The sequence below is a fragment of the Trichechus manatus genome, unplaced genomic scaffold (genome assembly GCF_000243295.1).
Source record: "Trichechus manatus latirostris isolate Lorelei unplaced genomic scaffold, TriManLat1.0 scaffold00034, whole genome shotgun sequence".
Lineage (NCBI taxonomy): Eukaryota > Metazoa > Chordata > Mammalia > Sirenia > Trichechidae > Trichechus > Trichechus manatus.
The window spans coordinates 5,289,475-5,312,703 of NW_004443970.1; positions in this window are offsets into that span (position 1 = coordinate 5,289,475).

A 23,229-nucleotide genomic window follows, 5' to 3' on the forward strand; every position below is an offset into this window, starting at 1 on the left:
TAATTGATGTAATAAACATAATCATAATATAAAATGAATATACAGGAATCAAAAATCAGTGGATATAATAAAATAAGCATCAAGACTCTTCTAAAACTAAATTAAATTAAATTTTAAGACTGTTAGCAATTTGAAAACACAAAATTACCATGTTATCACAGAGAAATTGTTTATTTCCCAAATCAAATTTTTAGTAGTTTGGTGTTTCTTGTTTGTTTAGTTTAGTGGTTTTTTTGCTTTTTTTTTTGCCTGGAGGTCATTAATAATTATTTGATAGATGGTGAAGGCCTTTATTTTTATAATAAACCTTTTTCTAAAGTCTAAAATAAACCAAAAGAGTGAATAAATCAATAAGTTTATACAGCCTGAAGAAATATCAAAAAGTGGAGACATCAGTATAACCACCAACCAGGCTACGATATAGAACTCCTGCCTCCTGTACTCTCCCCTGTTCCCTCTGCAAATGTCATTCCAGGTATTTTCTTCAGATCTATGTTATAGATTGAAAAATATAAACTAGCTAAAACTAAAACTTGTGGCTCAATTTAACAGAAGATTGGACATAGTTGAAGAAATAATTTGTGAATGGAAAGAGAGCAAAAGAAGATACTCAGTTCTAGAATTTCCATTTGATTCCTGGGTATAGTCTTTCATTCTCTCCAGTATATCTTGCAATTGTTTTTTTCTACTAATCAAGTTAATTTAAAGATTGTGGTTATAACTCCATTATCTGGATTTCCTATAGACTCGTATTTATATTATGTTTTTGTCTTTTGAGTAATAATCAAGACTCCTCTTTTTATATACCTGGTAGTTATGAATTCAGTGTCAGGTATTATATATGAAGAACTGTAGTTATAATTTGAATCTCTGGATGAACTAATGTTCTCCCAGAGATGATTTTTTTTCTTCCTTTTGATAGCAGCCGGTTAGACTAGGAGAACCAGAAATTCCATATAGCCTTGGTCTAATCAGGGAATAAGAGGATTCAAGGATGAGCTTAACTCTTCTATGGACAGGTCTAGTTCCACTTCCAACTTGCTTCTGGTGTATAGCCTATATGAATGATGAGGTGTTTCTAGGCTTGTCCTCCTTGGGAGGCACTGAACTGAAATTTTTACCATCCATCCCTTTGACTTTGTAAGTCTATGAGTAGCCCTTTTAACTTCTAAGCCTCTCAGACAGCATTTTAAGTCAGCAATTGCCATCCCTTTGACTTCATGAGTCTATGAATAGCCCTTTTAACTTCTCAGCCTCTCAGACAGCATTTTAAGTAATGAACAGGAGAAGAGAGCTAAATGGAACATTTGTATTCTAATAATACAATGTCTGAAATTTGCAATTCATTTACAGCTGAGACAGTCTAGACATGGCAGAAGAAAAGATCAGTGACTAAAAGACATTGCAATAGAAACTACCTGAAGCACCCAGGAAAAAAAAATTAAGAAAAAAATGAATAGAGCCTTACTGACCTCTGAAACAATACTGAGCAGTCAAAATATATTACACATATGTTTATTACTATATATATATAATCTTTATCCTAGAAGTATTTTGTTCACTTGGCTTCTAGACAACACATTCTCTGACTTTCCTCCATTGACACTGGTCCTACTTTATATCTCTTTCGAGAATCCCAATTTTCACCAACCTCTTCAGTTGGAGTGACATAGGGATTGCTGTTTAAACAATTATCTTCTCTTTCTAAACTCAGTGATTTCTTCTAGTTTCATAATTTCAATTTTACTCTATATGCTGATGACTCTAAAATTTATATCTCTGGTCCATACTTCTCTGCTAAACTCCATAAATCTATATACAACTGTGTATGTCACATCTTTACTTGGAATATCTCAAATTTGAAATGCTCAGTCCATAACTACAGATTGTCCCCCGGAGACCCTGCTTCACTCACATACATTATTCTCTATTATTGGACCAAATCATTCCAGACATTGGAAAAAAAAAAGAAAAAAATGGATTCATCCCTGAAATATTTCATTTAAATCCCACATCTGATGTGTCAGCAAAATTGACATTTTTCAAAATATACACTTCCATCTTCCTCCAAGGCACCACTACCTCTCACATAGGTTACTATCCCTGCTTCCATTCTTGCCTCCTTGAGTCTCTTTGAAACATAGCAGCCAAGTGATCCTTCAACATGTTAATGAGATCAAGTCATTCCTCTGCTCAGTATCCTCCAGTGGTTCCTCTTTTCACTCAGAGTAAAGTCTGTGGCTTCCCAGTGGCCCAACATTCCCTGCACAAATCAGATCCCAGTCAAATCTCTGGCCTCATCAGCAGCAATATCTCTCTGGCAACACTGCCTTCCTTGCTATTACTCAATTATGCCAGGCGTGCTCTTGACTCAGGGTGTTAACATTGTCTGTTCCCTCTCTATGAAACACTGTGCCCAAATGTCACCTAGTTCTCAATTCATCTCATAATTTACTGAAAGTAAGAGAAAATAAAGAAGGAAACCCCTCATTTACTTCCCAGACTGCTTATCATGCTTTAGTTTTCCCTAGCATGTCTCACCTTTTATCATACTATGTAGTGACCTTACTTATATACTTAATTTCTTTACCTTTCCATTAATAGGTACAGTCCATGAATTTATGATTCTTTTCACTTCTTATTTCTTCTATAAGTCTACTATATAGTATTTGGCACAGAGGAGGGGCTCAATAAATATTTATTGATTTAATTAATCTTTGTTGTTGTATGCCATCTAGTTGATTACAACTCATAGTGACACTACAGGACAGAGTAGAACTGCCCCCATAGGGTTTCCTAGGCTGCAATCTTCATGGGAGTAAATATTAGATCTTTTCTTCCACAAAGGGGCTGGTAGGTTCGAACAACTGATCTTTCAGTTAACAGCCGAGGGCTTAACGTTTGAGACACCAGGGCTCCTTAATTAATCTTTAGATAGACAAAAAGAAAAAAAAAATGGCCTGGAACCTTTCAATTTTGCTGGCGGCAAAAAAAAAAAAAACCTCTTTAAAATGTTAAAAAGCAAAGATGTCACCTTGTGGACTAAGGTGTGTGTGACCCAAGCCATGGTGTTTTCAATTGCCTCATATGCATGCCAAAGCTGGATAATGGATAAGGAAGATGGAAGAAGAATTGATGACAGAATCATGGTGTTGGTGAAGAATATTGAATGTACTATGGACTGCCAGAACAATGAACAAATCTGTCTTGGAAGAAGTACAGCCAGAATGCTCCTTAGAAGCAAGATGACGAGACTCCGTCTCACATACTTTGGACATATTATCAGGAGGGACCAGTTTCTGAAGAAGGACATCGTGCTTGGTAAAGTAGAGTGTCAGTGAAAAAGAGGAAGACCCTCAACGAGATAGACTGACACAGTGGCTGCAACAATGAACTCAAACATAGCAATGATTGTGAGGATGGTGCAGGACTGGGCAGTGTTTCATTCTGTTGCACATAGGGTCGCTATGAGTTGGAACCAACTCAATGGCACCTAACAACAATAACAACAAATAATATAATAAAGGAGCCCATTTTGTTACTATAACAGTCATGACTGAAAGTATTACTATTCCCTAGATGTTAAATGCTCTAATTTGTAATGATAGTAAAAGGATATAAAACACAATTACATGAGAATCTTGAAGTAATAAAACACAGAGATAAAACAAATTTGTAAGAAATGTTCTTTATTTTTTAATATACACTAGTAAACTGATATGACCTTTAAAATGTTTTAAAAAAACCAAACAAAAACTAAGCCCTGAACTTCGTCTGATGAATAACATGGCTGGCCTCCAAAAAGTCGTCTTTATTATGAGAAGAGCAACTGTAAATATCTCAGCAAAGAAAGGTCTCAGGGGATTCTTCTACCACAGATAGCAGAAACAACCTAGTTGGGCTGAGGATTGGACACGACTAGTTCAAAGTCGGTGAACTGTGGGTGGCATGAGAGAATAAAGACATTTTTTTTTTCTGAGAGAAGGTCATAAAAGTTATTCCAAAGAGAGATGTACCTGTCATTGATTTCTTATACTCTAGTACAACAGAAATGAAAGTGTACAATTTCTATCTGGAAAATTAAAAACAGGAGATTTCGAGCTGGCCCTTTTACTTTTTTCAAATTCTTTATGAGCAACTATAATTGTTATTGTATTTCTCTTGTTAAAGGGTATTTGGTGGAAAATTTTTAATTAAGAGAATCAATGGTACAGTTATCTTACTTTTTTCGACTTGTAGAAGAAAATATGTTAAAATCAAAAGGCAAGATCTAGAAGTCACTTGACTTAAAATTTAAACCAAATAAATCTTTCCATCTCTTTTGTCCAAATCTGATAGTGATATGGTATCACTCAATTTTTTAGGAGTAATTAAATACCAAATTTCTTGTGAAACATTAAGGATGTCTATAAAATTAAACAACCCCATCAATTCCAATTCAATTCATATTGACACATTTATTATTTATAAATGAGATTAGCAACCTATACACAAAGGTATTTCATTTTTGAAATCAAAATAAAGAATAAAATATCTTAATTTATTGTGTTCATCAAAACATACATGACTATTTCATACATAGTTCATGGCTGAGTGTAAGAAAAAGTACTGATTGTAAACTAAGAAGTAATAATCTCCATTTCTTAAAGATGTTGAAAAATAAAATGGACACTCTTTCATTTGGTGTGCTTTGATTGTTAAGTCTTTCTTATGAATGGGTAGGCTGTATGAATACATTTTGATAATAACCTCATCCCCATTTTTCAAATCATCACCCACAAAACAGGATATACTACTAATAACCCTGAAACAATTCTTCAAATGTAGGTTCTTATCATCAAATGATCCACTCAGAATGAAGTTTCGTGATCAAAACTTTAAATGACAATATGTACAAATAAAATTAGGCTTCTTTCATTTGATAAAGTCCTATCTGAGAGTGACTGATCAAGAAGACTAGATCATAAAATTAGACAAGGAAGGGTTTGTTGATGTGGAAACACTCTCCCCAAATACTGGATTTAAAACTCTAGCAAGTACTTCAGGAGATGGTGCAAATGCTTAGAAAAAAGAATGGTGCATACAGAGCAAAATTAAAATGCCAAAATTCCCACGGAAGATTGTGGAGAAAGGAATTTAAAGGTTCAGGGATGTTGACATGCTGGAAAGGATAAGCTATTCACTTCCAAAACACCCATCAAATGATTGTTTCATGGGACAGCCAAAACACACCATTTATCAAGACTATGAGAAATGCACTATTGAGAGGAATGCCATGAAGATGTTCAATGGTAGCTCTTCTACAGCCTTGGATAAGGGTAAGGTAAAACTCTGTTAAAGAAATTGACTTGCTGTTGCTAAGAGAAAGATGGTAGAACCTGAAAACAAGGGGTGGCAACACTTAGCAATGAGAAGCCAGGGATCACAATTATTGCAATAACCATCAAGGTCAAGGGAAATCATCCACAGAGATTTAATGGTATAATTAATAGAATAAACTATGTTGTTGTTGTTAGGTGTCATCCAGTTGATTCTGACCCTTAGTGACCTCATGTATGACAGAAGGTAACACTGTCCAGTCCTGCACCATCCTCACAATCATTGTTATGCTTGAGTCCATTGTTGCAGCCACTGTGTCAATCCATCGCATTGTGGGTCTGCCTCTCCTTTGCTGACTCTATACTTTACCAAGCATGATGTCCTTCTCCAGAGATTGGTCCCTTTTGATAACAAGTCCAAAGTACATAAGACAAAGTCTCCCCATACTTGCCTCCAATAAGAATTCTGGCTGTACTTCTTCCAAGAGATATTTATAGTTCTTCTGGCAGTCCATGGTATATTCACTATTCTTCTCCAATACCATAATTCAAAGGCATCAACTCTTCTTTGGTCTTCCTTATTCACTGAGCAGCTTTCATATGCATATGAGGTGATTGAAAATGCCATGGGTTGGGTCAGGCCTACTTTATTCCTTAAAGTGACATCCTTGCACTTCAACATATTAAAGAGGCCTCTTGCGGCAGATTTGCCCAATTCAATGCATCCTTTGATTTCTTGACTGCTGCTTCCATGGATATTGATTGTGGATCTAAGTAAAATGAAATCCTTTACAACTTTAATATTTTCTCCATTTATCATGATGTTGCTTATTGTTCCAGTTGTGAAGATTTTCGTTTTCTTTATGTTGAGGTGTAATCCATGCTGAAGGCTATTGTCTTTGATCTTCATTAGTAAGTGCTTCAAGTCCTCTTCACTTTCAGCAAGCAAGGTTGTGTCATCTGCAAAACCCAAGTTGTTAATGAGTCTTCCTCCAATTCTGATGCCGTGTTCTTCATATAGTCCAGCTTTTGGGATTATTTGCTCAGCATACAGATTGAATAAGTATGGTGAAAGGATACAATCCTGACGCACACTTTTCTTGACTTTAAACCACACAGTGTCGCCTAGTTCTTTTAGAATGACTGCCTCTTGGTCTATGTACAGGTTCCTCATGAGCTCTATGAAGTGTTCTGGAATTCCCAGTCTTCGCAATGTTATCCATAATTTGTTATGATTCACACAGTCCAATACCTTTGCATAATCAATAAAACACAGGTAAACATCTTTCTGGTATTCTTTGCTTTCAGCCAGGATCCGTCAGACATCAGCAATGATATTCCTTGTTCCACAACCTTTTCTGAATCCAGCTTGAATTTCTGGCAGTTCCCTGTCTATGTACTGCTGCAACCACTTTTCAATGAGCTTCAGCAAAATTTTACTTGCATGTAATATTAATCATATTGTTTGATAATGTCTGCATTCTGTTGGATCACCTTTCTTTGGAATGGATACAAATATGGATCTCTTCCAGTCAGTTGGCCAGGTAGTTTTCTTCCAAATTTCTTGGCATAGACAAGTGACTACTTCCAGCATGCATTTGTTTGTTGAAACATCTCAATTGGTATTCCATCAGTTCCTGAAGCCTTGTTTTTCACCAGTGCATTCATTGCAGCTTGGACCTCTTCCTTCAGTATCATAGGTTCTTGTTCATATGCTACCTCCAAAAATGGCTGAACGTCTACCAATTCTTTTTGGTACAGTGACTCTGTGTATTCCTTCCATATTCTTTTGATACTTCCTGTGTAATATAGTATTTTCCCTGTAGAATCCTTCAATACTGCAACTGAAGGCTTGAATTTTTTCTTCAGTCCTTTCAGCATGAGAAATGTTGAGTGTGTTCTTCTCTTTTGGTTTTCTATTTCCAGGTCTTTGCACGTTTCATTATAGTACTTTACTTTGTCTTCTCAAGACTCCCTTTGAAATCTTCTATTCAGCCCTTTTACTTCATCATTTCTTCCTTTTGCTTTAGCTACTCTACATTCAAGAACAACTTTCAGAGTCTCTTCTGACATACATTTTGGTCTTTTCTTTCCTGTGTTTTTAATTATCTTTTGATTTCTTCATGTATGAGGTCCTTGATGCCATTCCACAACTCATCTGCTCTGCGGTGGTTACTGTTCAATGCGTCAAATCTACTCTTTAGATGATCTCTAAATTTAGGTGGGATATACTCAAGGTTGTACCTTGGCTCTTGTGGACTTGTTCTAATTTTTTTCAATTTCAACTTGAACTTGCATATGGGCGATTGGTCTGTTCCACAGTTGGCACCTGGCTTTGTTCTGACTGATGATACTGAGTTGTTCCATCCTCTTTTTCCACATATGTAGCCGATTTGATTCCTGTGTATTCCATCCAGTGAAGTCCATGTGTATAGTTGCCATTTATGTTGGTGAAAAAAAGGTATTTGCAGTGAAGAAGTTGTTGGTCTTACAAAATTCTGTCATGTGATCTCTAGAGTTATTTCTATCACCAAGGCCATATTTTCCAACTACCAATCCTTCTTTGTTTCCAACTTTCCCATTCCAGTCGTCAGTAGTTATCAGTGCATCTTGACTGCATGTTTGATCAATTTAAACAGTAGAAGTTGGTAAAAATCTTCAATTTCTTCATCTTTGTCCTTAGTGGTTGGTGCCTAATTTTGAATAATACTCGTATTAACTGGTCTTCCTTTAGGTGTATGGATATTATGCTATCACTGATGGCATTATATTTCAGGATAGATCTTGAAATATTCTTTTTGATGATGAATGAGATGCCACTCTTTTTCAGTCTGTCTTTCCCAGCATAGTAGACCATATGATTTTCCAATTCAAAATGGCCAATATCAGTCCATTTTAGCTCACTAATATCTAGGATATTGATGTTTATGCATTCTATTTCATTTTTGGCAACTTCTAATTTTCCTAGATTCATACTTCATATATTTTACATTCCCGTTGTCAATGAATGTTTGCAGCTGTTTCTTCTCATTTTGAGTCGCACCACATCAGCAAAAGAAGGTCTCAGTAACTTGACTCCACCCACATCATTAAGGTCGACTCTACTTTGAGGATTCAGCTCTCGTCCAGTCGTATTTTGAGTGCCTTCCGACCTTAGGGGCTCATCTTCTAGCACTATATCAGACAATGTCCTGCTGCTATTCATAAGGTTTTCACTGGCCAATTTTTTCATAAGTAGACCATCAGGTCCTTCTTCCTAGTCTGTCTTAATCTGGAAGCTCCACTGAAACCTATCCACCAAGGATGACCTTACTGGTATTTGAAATACTGGTGGCAAAGCTTCCAATATCACAGGAACCTGCAAGCCACCACAGTACAACGAACTAAGAGACAAGTAGTGAAGGATAAAGTATACTCAGCAACAAATGAGACAGGCATACAACAAAGTTACTACTGTAAAATAAATCAATAAATGAATGGCTGTGAGGCAGAGAGCAGTCACTCCAAAAAAAAAGGGATGCCCTCGTATATAGTTTTCGAATTTGAGGTAGTTTTCAGATCCAAAAACCAATGCATAATTTGGTAGCCAGGTATTCAGGAGAAAGATCCCCAAAACACTTTGGCAAGAATAAATGATAATGATTTCCCTAGTTTTTCCCCAAAGAAGCTTTGGCCCTTTACTCATGTAACTATGTATTAGGGAGAAAGAATGTCCAGATATTTAAAAAGTGTTTGGACACAAAGACTGAGCTGAATTGATGTCAACAAACCTAAAATATCATCATGCCCCCTACCATTAGGAAATTTCCTATAGAATCCAGTTAGAGCTTTGAAGATAAATCCAATTAGGGCTTGAAGATGGCGATAGGTTTCTTGTTGTTGTTGTTAGGTGCTGTCAATTTTTAACTCATAGCAACTCCATCTGAGAGATTAGAACTACCTAATAGGCTTTTCTGGGCTGTAAACTTTAAAGAAGCATATCTCCAGGTCTTTCTCTTACAGAGCTGCTAGGTGGGTTCAAACCACCAACTTTTTGGTTAACAGCCAAGTGCTTATCGCTTGTGCCATCCGGGCTCCTTGACTATAGACTACTGAAGGAGAATTCAAGTATTAACCCAGATTGTAGTCATAGTATCAGATGGCCATATATGGAATGTTTGCTGGAACATATTAATAGGATAGCAGGCACATTGTTTGCGGTAAGTGATTTTGCAAACACATCCTTTCTACCTCATTAAAACAGAGGGTCATAGGAAATTTGCATTTACATAGAATGGACAAAATATACATTTACAGTTTTGTCCCAGAGCTATGTTAGCTTTCATACCCTTCATCATATAATAGTACAAAGGTACATGGATTGAATTAACATTTGACAGAACATCATGATAGTCAATTGCTTTAATATATTATGTTGAATGGACTGGATGATCAAGAGGTAACTTGCGTTTAGGAGGCTTTATTAAGAAATATGCATTCCAGAAGGTATGAGGTAAACTATGTGAAAATTCAGGGACCTTCCATATCCATAAAATATCTAGGGTTGCTTTAGTCACTGACAAGCCTGGCCACTTCCACAAAGTTAAAGAGAGATTATTGCACCTTGCACCTCTTATCATGGAGAATAAAACTCAACTTCTGCCATTTCTGAGAGTAGTTCTGAGTAAAGAAAGATTCTGTGGTAGGTTTAGTCTGTAACACAAGTGACCATGTCCCTAGCACTTGGGCAATTAAAATCCAGTATATCCTATGATATTGTAGTTATCCATAGTTAGAAAATGTGCTGTCTGGAATTTGTGGTAAGACTTAGTGGGCAAATCACAACGCAGAGCATAAAGCCTGTAGATGGCCATACTACCTACAGTGATAATTATATGACTTTTAAAAGACAATTTTTGGTATACTAGTGGGCCCTAGCAGAGAGAGAATGCATGGGACACAAAGCGACTATGAAGTTGGAATTGCCAATTATGATGGTCCTTACAAACTCACTGTGTCAGGCAGAATAATGCCCCCCATCATAACTATTTCCATACCCTAATCTTCAGGATTTGTGAATATGTTACTTTGTTGGCCAATGGGATATTACGCATGTGATTAAGTCTATGGACCTTGAGATGGGGAGATCATCTGTATTAACCAGGGGAGTCAATCAAATCACATGAGTCCTTAACAGTGGAGAAAACTTTTCAGGTTGTGACCATAAAGAGATGCAATGACAGAAAAAGAGTCAGAGACATGTGATATTGCTGGCTTTGAATATGAAGAGAAGGGCTAGGAACCAAGGAATATACATAGCCTCTAGAAGCTACAAAAGGCAAGAGCTCCACTAGAGCCTCCAGAAAGGAATACAGTCCTGCCAACAACTTAATTTTTAGCTCATTGAGACTCATGTCATACTTCTCACATCCAGAACTGTAAGATAATAATGTGTGTTGCTTTAAGTCACTAAGTTTGTATGGTTTGTTATGGCATCAATAGAAAATTAATGCATTTTGGTATTGGGAGTGGAATACCACTGTAACCAATATTTACAATGAATAAGTGATTTTAAAATTGGGCTGTGAATAGAAGCTACAAGAATTTTGAGGAATATGATAGAAAAAGCCTAGATTGACTTCTATAGACTTTTAAAAGAAATATAGATGTCAAACACTCTGCTAGTGAGGACTCAGAAGTGAGGAACATGGTAGAGAAGACAAAAATAGGCTTAAAGAATACCTGAATTGTTATGAAAAGAGAGTTTAGTGATAATGTAGACATTAAAGACACTGCTGGTAAAGCCTCAGAAGAAAATTAAAAATATACCTTTAGAAACTTTATGAAGGCGGAATTCTTATTTAATGGCAAAAACCTTAGTGACATTGTGTCCAGTAGTTATTTGAAAACCAGAACTTCTAAATGGTAAAATTAGACGTTTAGCTGACATTTCCAAGCAAAGTGCTGAAGATGCAGCCTGGTTTCTTCTTAACACTTATACTAAAATGCAAGTGTAAAGGGGTAAGTTGAGAGAAGAACTGTTAAACAAAAATGAACCAGGACTTGATGACTTCAAAAAATCTCATCCTGTCCATATTGCAAAATACGTTAAAATGAAGAAATTCACTTTCAGGGAAGAAAAACCATGATCCTTTGCTAATACTTCAGAAAGAGCAAATGGTTATTCAGTCACAGAAAAGGCTCTTTGAAGGGATTAAGGGTGTGATTCACAGATTTCCCTCATTCAAATAAGAGAGTATCTAGGGAGTCTAAATGTATTGTCCCTCTGCCATCTCAACAAAAGCCAAAATCAGACATGGAATTATCTGAGGAAAAAATAGTGTTATTTTAAACACTAAGTTTGTGGTGGGGGGCAATAGGGGTTTAGTGGTAGAATTCTCAGCGTCTATGCAGGAGACTTGGGTTCAAACCAAAGTCAAGGTGTTTCATACTCAGGCACCACCATCTGTCAATGGAGGCTTGCATATATCCATGATGCTTAACAGATTTCAACAGAGCTTCCAGATTAAGATGAACTAGAAAGAAAGGCTTGATGATCTACTTCCAAAAATCAGCTAATGAAAACTCTATATATTACAACTGTCCAATCCACAATCAATTGTGGAGATGGCGCAGGATTGGACAGCATTTTTTTTTCCTTAGTGTATGGGGTCGCCGTGGGTTGAGGATGTACTTGACAGCCGTTAACTATAACAACATCAAATTTGTGGTAATTTGTTATGGCAGAAAAAGAAAACTAATATACCCACCAAGTCAATATGTTGTGTGAGACCAGCAGTATTCCAACTCATCAAAGCTGAGCTAGTTTCCTGAGAACAGAGTATCGAGCACAAGTAGGATTAGAAGCCAAGCAAGCTTCATGAGTAGGTATCCCTAATCACGATGGCGCACACGAATATTGTTTCAGTTCATAGTCATGACTCTATGAGGGATCAAGTATAACTAGCTGAGGAGGAACTTCGTTCATATAAGGGCTGGCTTTGTACAGGGTATAAACTGCAAAGTGGGATGCGGCTGTACTGCAGCGGTGGCTTTCCAACACTGTCATAGGAGAAAATACGCCCAATGAGTAGAGTTTCAGTTAATGCATCTGATCATTCACTCTGTGTGAAAAGAGAAGTAGTGTAAGGCTATTATGTATATATGCTCAGTGGTGAGAGTCCCGACCATCTGGTCAAATGTATGAAAGTTTCAAGATTAGGGACATTGAGTTAGGAGTTAGAGAAATGTGGATGGACACATGAGAGTGGACACAAAGTATGCTTAACTTTGTATCACATGGCAATGCCCACCAGTGAATATTTACCCAGGAAGTGGTACTAAACAACCAAGTAGATAAAAAAAAAGTATGACCTCTTACCTGCAGCCAGGCTCTGATATTAGACACTGCAAGACCTGCCACAATGAGTGTAGGAACACAATGACCGTGGTGGCAGAGAGAGAGGTTACTCATGAAGCTGGCAGCATACACTTTGACTTACCAAGGCAGATGTATCTACTGCCGCATCCAAATGTCCACCAGCCAGCAACAAACAACAATAACGAGTGTCAACATGGCCTCATTTTTTTTAAAGGAGAGCAACTTGCCATTTGTGGCAAGTTGACTACAACTTTTCCATCCTGGAAAAGCTAACTGTTTGGTCGAACAGGAATAAGCATACTTCAGGTATAAGTTGTACTATCTGACTGCAAAGCTTATGCCAGCATCCCTATTTGAAGGCTTAAAGAGTATTTGATCTACTAGCATAGGATATCACATAAAATTGTCTCACTCTACAGAGAAAATAATACTGATTTCCACCTAATGCCATAAACAAAGCTAGATTAATATATAAAGTAAAATTCTAACTTTTTGTTGTTGTAGGGTGCTGTCAAGTGGATTCTGACACTTAGTGACCCCATGTGACCAAGTAGAACTGCCCGGTAGGGTTTCCTAGGCTACAATCTTCACAGGAGTAAATATCAGGTCTTTTCTTCCACAGAGCATCTGGTGTGTTCGAACAACTGTTCTTTCAGTTAACAGCTGAGAGCTTAACCATTGAGATGTCAGACCTCCTTAATTAATCTTTAGACAGACAAAAAAGAAAAAAAAAATGGCCTGGAACCCTTTAATCTTTGACAGTGACAAAAAAAAAAAAAATCCTCATCAGATTTTAAGTATTTTATGTTTAACTATTCATTTAGGACGGGTAAATTAAAAAAAGAAAAAAAAAAAAAAACCTCTTTAAAATGTTAAAAAGCAAAGATGTCACCTTGTAGACTAAGGTGTGTGTGACTCAAACCATGATGTTTTCAACTGCCTCATATGCATGCAAAAGTTAGATAATGGATAAGGAAGACTGAAGAGAAATTGATGACTTTGAATTATGGTGATGGCAAAGAATACTGAATATACCACGGACTCTCAGAGCAATGAACAAATCTGTCTTGGAAGTAGATGGTCAGCGAAAAAGAGAAAGACCTTCAATGAGATGGATTTACACAGTGACTACAACAATGAGGTCAAGCATAGCAATGATTGTGAGGATGGTGCAGGACCAGGCGGTGTTTTGTTCTGTTGTACATAGGGTTGGTACGATTCAGAATTGACTAGATGGCACCTAACAACAACAAGTTTAAAGTGAGCTCAGTCAGCCGTGCTGTGTAATTTTCTCCAAAAATATTCAACTGCTTAGATCCAGGAAAGTGATACAGGTATTATCAGGTGAAACCATAATTGGAGTATTGGAAAGCAAGTATTGAAAAGAATAGAGTTAAAAAGGGAACTCAAATAACATGTTGAACTGTTGTAGCACGGAATTTACATTGTGGAAGGAGGAAATCAATCACTTGAGTTGGGTAAGACATAATTAATATAGATTAGAAAATAAAACAGAAATCTTGATCAGTCAGAGAATGTTAGTGAAAGAGAAATAAAGTGAGATAAGATTTAGAAATTAACACAGTGAGATGTTTGGAGCTGGATTTAGTTGTTGGTTATGACAAGGTCTTGTGCTTGGTTGAGGTGGTATTAAAAAAAAAAGGAAAAACAACATTGTTTGAGTTAAACAGTATTAGAGCTGGGAGACCAGAGTGCTATGTGTCATTTACTTGGATCCTGAAACACTCAACACTTTTAATAGGCAGAGTAGTGAGGAGTGAGACAATGAGTGAAGCAATGAAACAATGAGGGTGAAAACCCTTGTATTAGGATTCTCTAGATAAACAGAACCAATAGGATATATATAGGTTGTTGTTGTTGTTAGGTGTCATTGTGTTGGTTCCGACTCATAAGGGTCCTGTGTACAACAGAATGAAACACTGCCCAGTCCTGCGCCATCCTCAGAATCATTGTTATGCTTGAGGCCATTGTTGAAGCCACTGTGTTAATCCATCTTGTCGAGGGTCTTCCTCTTTTTTGCTGAGCGTCTGCTTTACCAAACATGATGTCCTTCTCCAGGGACTGGTCCCTCCTAATAGCGTGTCCAAAGCCTCATTTTGTTGTTGTTGTTGTTAGGTGCTGTCATAGATTGAATTATGTCCCCCAAAAACTATGTGTATCAATTTGGCTGGGCCATGATTCCTGGTACTGTGTGATTTTCCTATATGTTGTAAATCCTGCCTCTATGATGTTAATAAGGGAGGATGGATGGCAGTTGTGTTAGTAAGGCAGGATTCAGTCTACAAGATTTGATTGTGTCCTGAGGCAATCTCTTGAGATATAAAAGAGGGAAGTGAGCAGAGAGACAGGGGGACCTCATACCATCAAGAAAGCAGTGCCAGGAGCAGAGCGCATCCTTTGAACCAGGGTCCCTGTGCAGAGAAGTTCCTAGTCTGGGCCAACATTGATGAGAAGGCTGACAGAAAGAGAAAGTCTTCCCCTGGAGCTGATGCCCTGAATTTGGACTTTTAGTCTCCTTTACTGTGAAGAAATAAATTTCTTTTTGTTAAAGCCATCCACTTGTGGTATTTCTGTTATAGCAGCACTAGATGACTCAGACAGGTGCCATCAAATCCATTCCAACTCATAACGACCCTATGCACCACAGAACGAAACACTGACAGGTCCTGCATCATGCTCACAAGTGTTGCTGTGCTTGAACCCATTGTTGCAGTCACTGTGTCAGTCCATCTTTTTGAGAGTCTTCCTCTTTTTCGCTGACCCTATACTTTACCAAGCATGATGTCCTTCTCCAGGGACTGATCCCTCCTGACAACATGTCCAAAGTATGTAAGACATAGTCTCACCATCCTTCCTTCTATGGAGTATTCTGGTTGTACTTCTTCCAAGGCAGATTTGTTCTTTCTTCTGGCAGTCCATGGTATGTTCAATATTCTTCGCCAACACCACAATTCAAAGGTGTCAATTCTTCCTTGGTCTTCCTTATTCATTGTCCAGCTTTCGCATGCACATGAGGCAATTGAAAATACCATGGCTTGGATCAGCCACAGCTTAGTCTTTAAAGTGACATATTTGCTTTTCAACACTTTAAAGAGGTCTTTTGCAGCAGATTTGCCCAATGCAATGCGTCTTTTGATTTCCTGACTGCTGCTTCCATGGATATTGATTGTGGATCCAAGTAAAACGAAATCCTTGACAATTTCAATCTTTTCTCTGTTTATCACGATGTTGCTTATTGGTCCAGTTGTGAAGATTTTTGTTTTCTTTATGCTGAGGTGTAATCCATACTGAAGGCTGTGGTCTTTGATCTTCACTGATAAATGCTTCAAGTCCACATTCAGCAAGTAAGGTTGTGTCATCTGCGTATTGCAGGTTGTTAATGAGTCTTCCTCCAATCCTGATGCCCCTTTCTTCTTCATGTAGTCTAGCTTCTTGGATTATTTGCTCAGCATACAGATTGAATAGGTATGGTTGAAAGGATGCAAACTTGACAGATACCTTTCCTGACTTTAAACCACACGGCATCCCCTTGTTTGGTCTGAACAACTGCCTCTTGATCTTTATGCAGGCTCCTTATGAGCACAATTAGGTGTTCTGGAATTCCCATTCTTCACAATGTTATCCAGAATTTGTTATGATCCACACAATCGAATGCCTTTGCATAGTCAATAAAACACAGGTAAACATCTTTCTGGTATTCAATGCTTTCAGGATCCATCACACATCAACAATGATATCCCTGGCTCCACATCCTCTTCTGAATCTAGCCTGAATTTCTGGCAGTTCTTTGTTGACGTACTGCTGCAGCCACTTTTGAATGATCTTGAGCAAAATTTTACTTGCATGTGATATTAATGATATTATTCGATAATTTCTGCATTCAGTTGCATCACCTTTCTTGGGTATAGGCATAAATACAGATCTCTTCCAGTCGGTTAGCCAGGTAGCTGTCTTCCAAATTTCTTGTCATAGATGAGTGAGCACTTACAGCACTGCATCCATTTGTTGAAATACCTCAGTTGATATTCTGTCAACTCCTGGAGCCTTGGTTTTCGCCAATGCCTTCAGTGCAGTTTGGACTTCTTTCTTCAATACCATCAGTTCCTGATTATATGCTACCTCTTGAAATGGTTGAACATCAACCAATTATTTTTGATATAATGACTCTGTTTATTCCTTCCATCTTCTTTTGATGCTTCCTGCATCATTTAATATTTTCTCCATAGAATCCTTCACTATTGCAACTCAAGGCTTGAATTTTTTCTTCAGTTCTTTCAGCCTCATTTTAGAAAATGGAAATTCATTTCCCACCCCTCTGCCCCCTCCTCCCAGTTTTTCAGGCCATTGATTCTTTTCTTTTTTGGACATGTCATAGACAATCCATCAATAATTTTTTATATTATTATTATTAGCTTCATATACAAATCCTATCATATCCAGAATCTTACCATATCATTCAATTTCTAGCCTTCACTATCTCTCACTAGGTTATTGCAGTAGCTTTCTTTTTAATTTGTCTGCAAGTTTCCATCTTTGCCCTGCTAAAGTCCATTCTTGGCTCATTACCAGGAATGATCTTTTAATAATGAAAAAGAGATCATGACACTCCCATGTTCAAACGCTCTCATTGTAAGCCAAGTTCTCTTTTGTGGTCTGTGAGATCTCTTCTAACTCAATGATTTCATCTCCTCTTATTCACATCACCCATGCCAGACTGGACTTCTTGTTTCATAAGTATTCTAAGCATGTTCCTGTTATAGAACTTTTGCACTAGATCTTTCTATTGTTTGAGACACTCAGTTCCTAATATCCCCATGGCTGTATTCTTCCCTTGAATCTCCTTTTTCTAGAGCCCTTTCTAAATCATACTATGTACAATAGTACCTTCTATCATCTGCTGTTCCCTTATACTATATTATTTTCATAACATCGCTTATCATCATTAAATATACATACGTATATATATATATATATATATATATAGTCTTAATTATCTAGTGCTATTATAACAGAAATACCACAAATGGATGCCTTTAACAAACAAATGTATTTCTCTCACCGTTGAGAAGGCTAGAAGTCTGAAGTCTGGACCCCAGCTCTAGGAAAAGGCTTTCTCTCTGTCTGCTCTCGGAAAAGACCCTTGTCTCTTTTCAACATCTGTGGACTCGGTTTTCTTTGTAGATTTCCATGTGTCTTGGCCTCAATCTTCCTCTGGGTCTAGGAATTTCTAAGCACAAAGACCCTGGGTCCAAAGGATGCAATACACTCCTGGCTCTTCTTTGTAGTGAGGTCCCTCTCTTCTCTGCTTCTTCTCTCTCCTTTTATCTCTTATAAGATAAAAGGTGTGGCTTAAGCAATGGAATGACTTGAATAAGGGTGTAACTTGAGTCATAACCTTATGAGAAGGTAACTCAAAATACACCCCATATTGATCCTGCCTCATTAACATATAGAGGTTAAGATCTATAACCTATCACAAAAGGGAGAACAACCACACGATACTGGGAATCATGGCCTAAGGAAACTTACAAATATTTTCGGAGGACACAGTTCAATCTATGACATTTACTTATTTCTTTCCTTCCCTCCTCCTTTCTCTTTCTTCCCCACCGTAAGAAAAGGAAGTGATAACTTTTTTGTTGTTGTTCAATACTCTGTTGCTAGGTCACAGTTGGTACACTTTAATGTGTTTTGAATGAATAACTGAAAGAAATATTCAGAACTTTACAAAATCATTAAAATGCTAAGGGGCACTGGAGATCCAAGGGAAAAAGAGATTGTATTATTTTTCAAACAAACCATAAAGCTTTAATTATGATTATTATTCCAAGAGCAAATCACGGGAGAAGGGTTTTAAAGGACAGTATTTGGGGAAACCTGGTAACTATCAGGTGGACCTATAGTATAGATTCCTGTCCTTAGGGAGATAGGTTCTGATAAGCAACATCATTAATAGGCTGCTTATTTGATCAGCTTTCTCTGAAAACGGTAATATTACAACATCATCGCAATCATCATCATCATCATCTGTTTTGGTGAATTTAGTGCAATGGGTTAGTAAACACAAAAGTGCTTACAGTTCTTGATCCATATTACCTAAACTGAGTGATGCATTAAGAGCTGTTCTATTTTCATTAAAGCAAATGTATCACATAGCTATCTTGTTAATATAATTTTATTTGTATAGATTAAACAACTATGGAATTCAGGATCTGAGTTTACAAGATACATTTGTCAAAGTTCTTATTACATTTTATGTTGTCTTCTGGAAGGAGAAGTAAGCTGAAGGACTACATTTCATTTTCATTCAGTTATTGCTATAATTATATAGTTACCCCCGGTATAACACAACTCCATTACGGCAGGCTTTGTATGACTAAGGCCTTCCATTACTGTAACATCATAAATTTCTTAAAAGCCAAAATGAGAGCTCTTATTTTTCCAGTGTGTTTATCAAACAATAATGTCATACTGTTGCCTCTAAAAGCTTACCTCAAAGTAAGTAGTTATGTCACCCAAGGGCAATTGCTGCTTATTTATTTATTGTCTTATAATTTACTTTTATTAGATCAGAGTGACAGGGCCAATTGCAGAACAAGCTTTAGGTTGTTAGGATGCTGTGACCAATTGGACTCAAAAATTCCGTGGAGAGTAAATTTCAACATTTAAACAATGCACTTATTTGAATGTGGTAAAGACAAGTGAAGTATATCTCAACCAGGAAAGAAAGGCAAACAACTGGATTTGATCAAATTATTTTTTCTTGTACCTTTAAATGAAAACATAAAATAAAACAAGAACTGAGGTTGAAACTGATACACAGTATATACAGATTCATATTTAAGTAAACCAGCCTGAATTGTGGAGGTGTTTCATTGGACTGAATAGGTCTCACCAATATTCAGAATTGTCTCATGTTATCTCTAAATCTGCCAAAGTCTGATCAAATATTATTTATGAGTTTGTGCACCTTTGTCTCTGTGTGTCTCTACTGTTTCTTGAGAAATTAGTGCCTGATCTCAAATTTAGGCTTCTGCAATCACTAAGTACTGATTCAACTTTAAGTTAAATAAATTAAATCAGTCTCCTCAGAGGCAGGGTCAAGATGGCAGAGTAGTCAGAGGCCTCTGGTGGACCCTTGTACACCAAAGACCCAAAAAAACAAGTGAATCAATTATATATGACAATCTAGGGGCCCTGAACAGCTAAGGCAAAGTTGAGGAACCGGACTGAGTGGCAGGGGGAGGGAGAGACAGTTTGGAAGCAGTGAGGAGTTACCAGACCTGACCCAGCAAGAGCTTGAGCCCTTCAGGTCTGATCAGATTGGGGGTAAGCGGTGAGATAGGCAAGCAGCAGTGCTTGGGAGGCATGGTTTTTGCACTGGGAGAGACCCAGCACCAGAGAGTCTACTCACCAAACCAAAACAACTGAGAAGCAGCCCTCGATCAACGAAAGATAAGTACTTGCGTATGGCCTAGTGCGCAGATCAAAAACACCCCCCTTAGGCAAAAACCTCTCTCCCATTAACCTCCCCACTCCCTGCTCTACACCAGGTCCTGGACAGGCTTCAGCAGTTGCCGAATACTCTGGGCCAGAAGTAGGATCCGTCACACTCCCTGAGCCATTCTCCTGGCCTTGGAGGGTGAACAAATTAACAAACAGAAGAAAAACTAAACTGCCAGCTCAACTAAGCCAGGAACCCAGGGTAGGCACAGCTCCTTTGCCTAGGCACAGGCATAAGGAATCCACGGGATTGAGTGCCTTTCCCCCTGCATAGACTTGTATATGCCCATTTCAACAACACAGGCCTTCATTACAGCAGAACAACAGGGTATATACCGGAAGTCTACCTTCAGCTGTTTCAGCTGTGAAGTGGCAGGTTAGTGACATTTGACACTGCTCTGCCTATTAAGTGGGGTCTTCACTACACACATCAGGAGCCTGAGGACTGGTGCCCATGCCACCTAGCCACCCGCAATAGGGGCCCAAGAATATGAGGTGTCCCTCAGTCTTTACAGCCAACAGCATTGGGTGCTCATAGTCTAGCTCCAAACCCCACCCAACTACGTGTTCTAGGAAACAGGGATATGCCTTCTTCCTGGACATTCGGGGATGACCATCAGCCCCCTGGCTTGCTCAGAGTGTGTCCCCCTGCTGCAACCAGATGCTTGTGCCTACACCAATCACCCATGCCTGTCTAAGGCTGTAGGTGAGAGCCTACACCACACACTTGGTGGCTATCTACCTGGGCACCTGAGCTGAAGCCATATAAGAGGAGTGGGCTGACTCCTGAGCTCACATGCCTAGTATCAGATATAACCACCTGGTGACAGGACATTAGAGCTTCAAAGCTGCTAATAACCAACTAGCTCATATGAGCAGCCTATTTGGGCATATCAAAACAAAACAACAAGACAGGACACAGTAAGCAAACAGAAAATAAATGAATATAATAACTTATTGATGGTTCAGAGACAACAGTCAATATCAAATCACATAAAGAGGCAATCAATGGTGGCTTCAGCAAGTTCCCAAAATAAAGAATCTAGAAATTTTCCAGAGGAGGAAAATTACTTGGAATTACTGGAGGCAGAGTACAAAAGATTAATATACAGAACTCTTCAAGAAATTAGGAAGAAAATTAAGCAAAACATAGAACATGCAGCAGAGGAAAGATTAGAGAAGAGCATGATGACAAATTTAAGAAGATGGAAGAATCCATAGAGAGAAAGCAATCAGAAATCCAGAAGATTAACAATAAAATTTCAGAATTAGACAACTCAATAGAAAGTCACAGGAGCTGAATTGAGGCAATGGAAGTCATAATTAGTGAGACTGAAGATAAAGCACTTGACACCAACGTATTTGAGGAAAAATCGGATAAAAGAACTTTAAAAAAATGAAGAAACCCTAAGAATTACGTGGGACTCTATCAAGAGGAATAATCTATGAGTGACCGGACTGCCAGAAGGGGGGAGATAACAGAAAATACAGAGAGAATTGTTGAAGATTTGTTGGCAGAAAACTTCTTTGATATAGTGAAAGATGGCAAGATATCCAAGATGCTCACTGAACCCCACATAAGGTAGATCCCAAAGAAAGTCACCAAGACATATTATAATCACACTTGTCAAAACCAAAGACAAAGAGAGAACTTTAAGAGCAGCTAAAGATAAACAAAAAGTCATCTACAAAGGAGACTCAGAAAGAATAAGCTCAGACTACTCAGCAAAAACCACGTAGGCAAGAAGGCAAAAGGGATGACATATATAAAGCCTTGAAGAAAAAACAGCCAGCCAAGAATTATATACCCAGCAAAACTTCTCTCAAATATGAAGGAGAAATTAGGGCATTTCCAGATAAAGAGAAGTTTAGGGAATTTGCAAAAACCAAGCCAAAATTACAAGAAATACTGAAGGGAGTCCTCCGGTTAGAAAATCAGTAACAACAGATAACAACACAAGACTAGGACACAGGACAGAGAAAGCAGATATCAACCCAGACAGGGAAGTCACAAAAGTAAATCAAAGCTAAAACACTGAAAATAGGGAAACAGATGTCAATATGTAGCAGATAACAACAATAAAACAAAAAAGAGGGACTTAAAAAATGTAGACATACATTTTTCATGTAGAGAGGAAGTCAAGACCATATAAAGGAATAAAAGACTGGTATAAACTTAGAAAAACAGTGGTAAATATTAAGGTGACCACAAAGGAAACCAACAATCTTACAAGTCAAAATAAAAAACTAGAAAAATATAAAAACTCAGCAAAAACAAAATCAACAACAACGAAAAAAATGAAAAGAAAATATATAAAGAAAAACGATTCAGCACAGAAAATTAAGTGGAACAAAGAAACTGTGAACAACACACAAAAAAAGACATCAAAATGACAGCCTTAAACTCATACCTATCAATAACTGCACTGAATGTAAATGGACTAAATGCACTGATAAAGAGACAGAGAGTGGCAGAATGGATAAAAAAACATGATCCATCTATATGCTGCCTACAAGAGACACACCTTAGACTTAAAGACAAAAATAAACTAAAACTCAAAGGATGGAAAAAAAAAATATCTAGCAAACAACACTCAAAAAAGAGCTGGAGAGGCAGTATTAATCTCTGACAAAACAGACTTTAAGTAAAATCCACCACAAAGGATAAGGAAGGACACTACATAATGATTAAAGGGTCAATACACCAGGAGGACATAACTGTAATAAATATTTATGCACCCAACGATAGGGCTCCAAAATACATAAAACAAACTCCAACAGCACTGGAAAGAGAGATAGACAGCTCCACCACAGTAGTGAGAGACTTCAACACACCACTGTTGGTGAAGGACAGAACATCCAGAAAGAAGCTCAACAAAGACACAGAAGAGCTAAATGCTACAATCAACCAACTTGATCTCATCGACATATTACTGAACACTCCACCAAACAACAGCCAAGTATACTTTCTTTTCCAATGCACATGGAACAGCCTCCAGAATAGGCCACGTGTTAGGCCATAAAGCA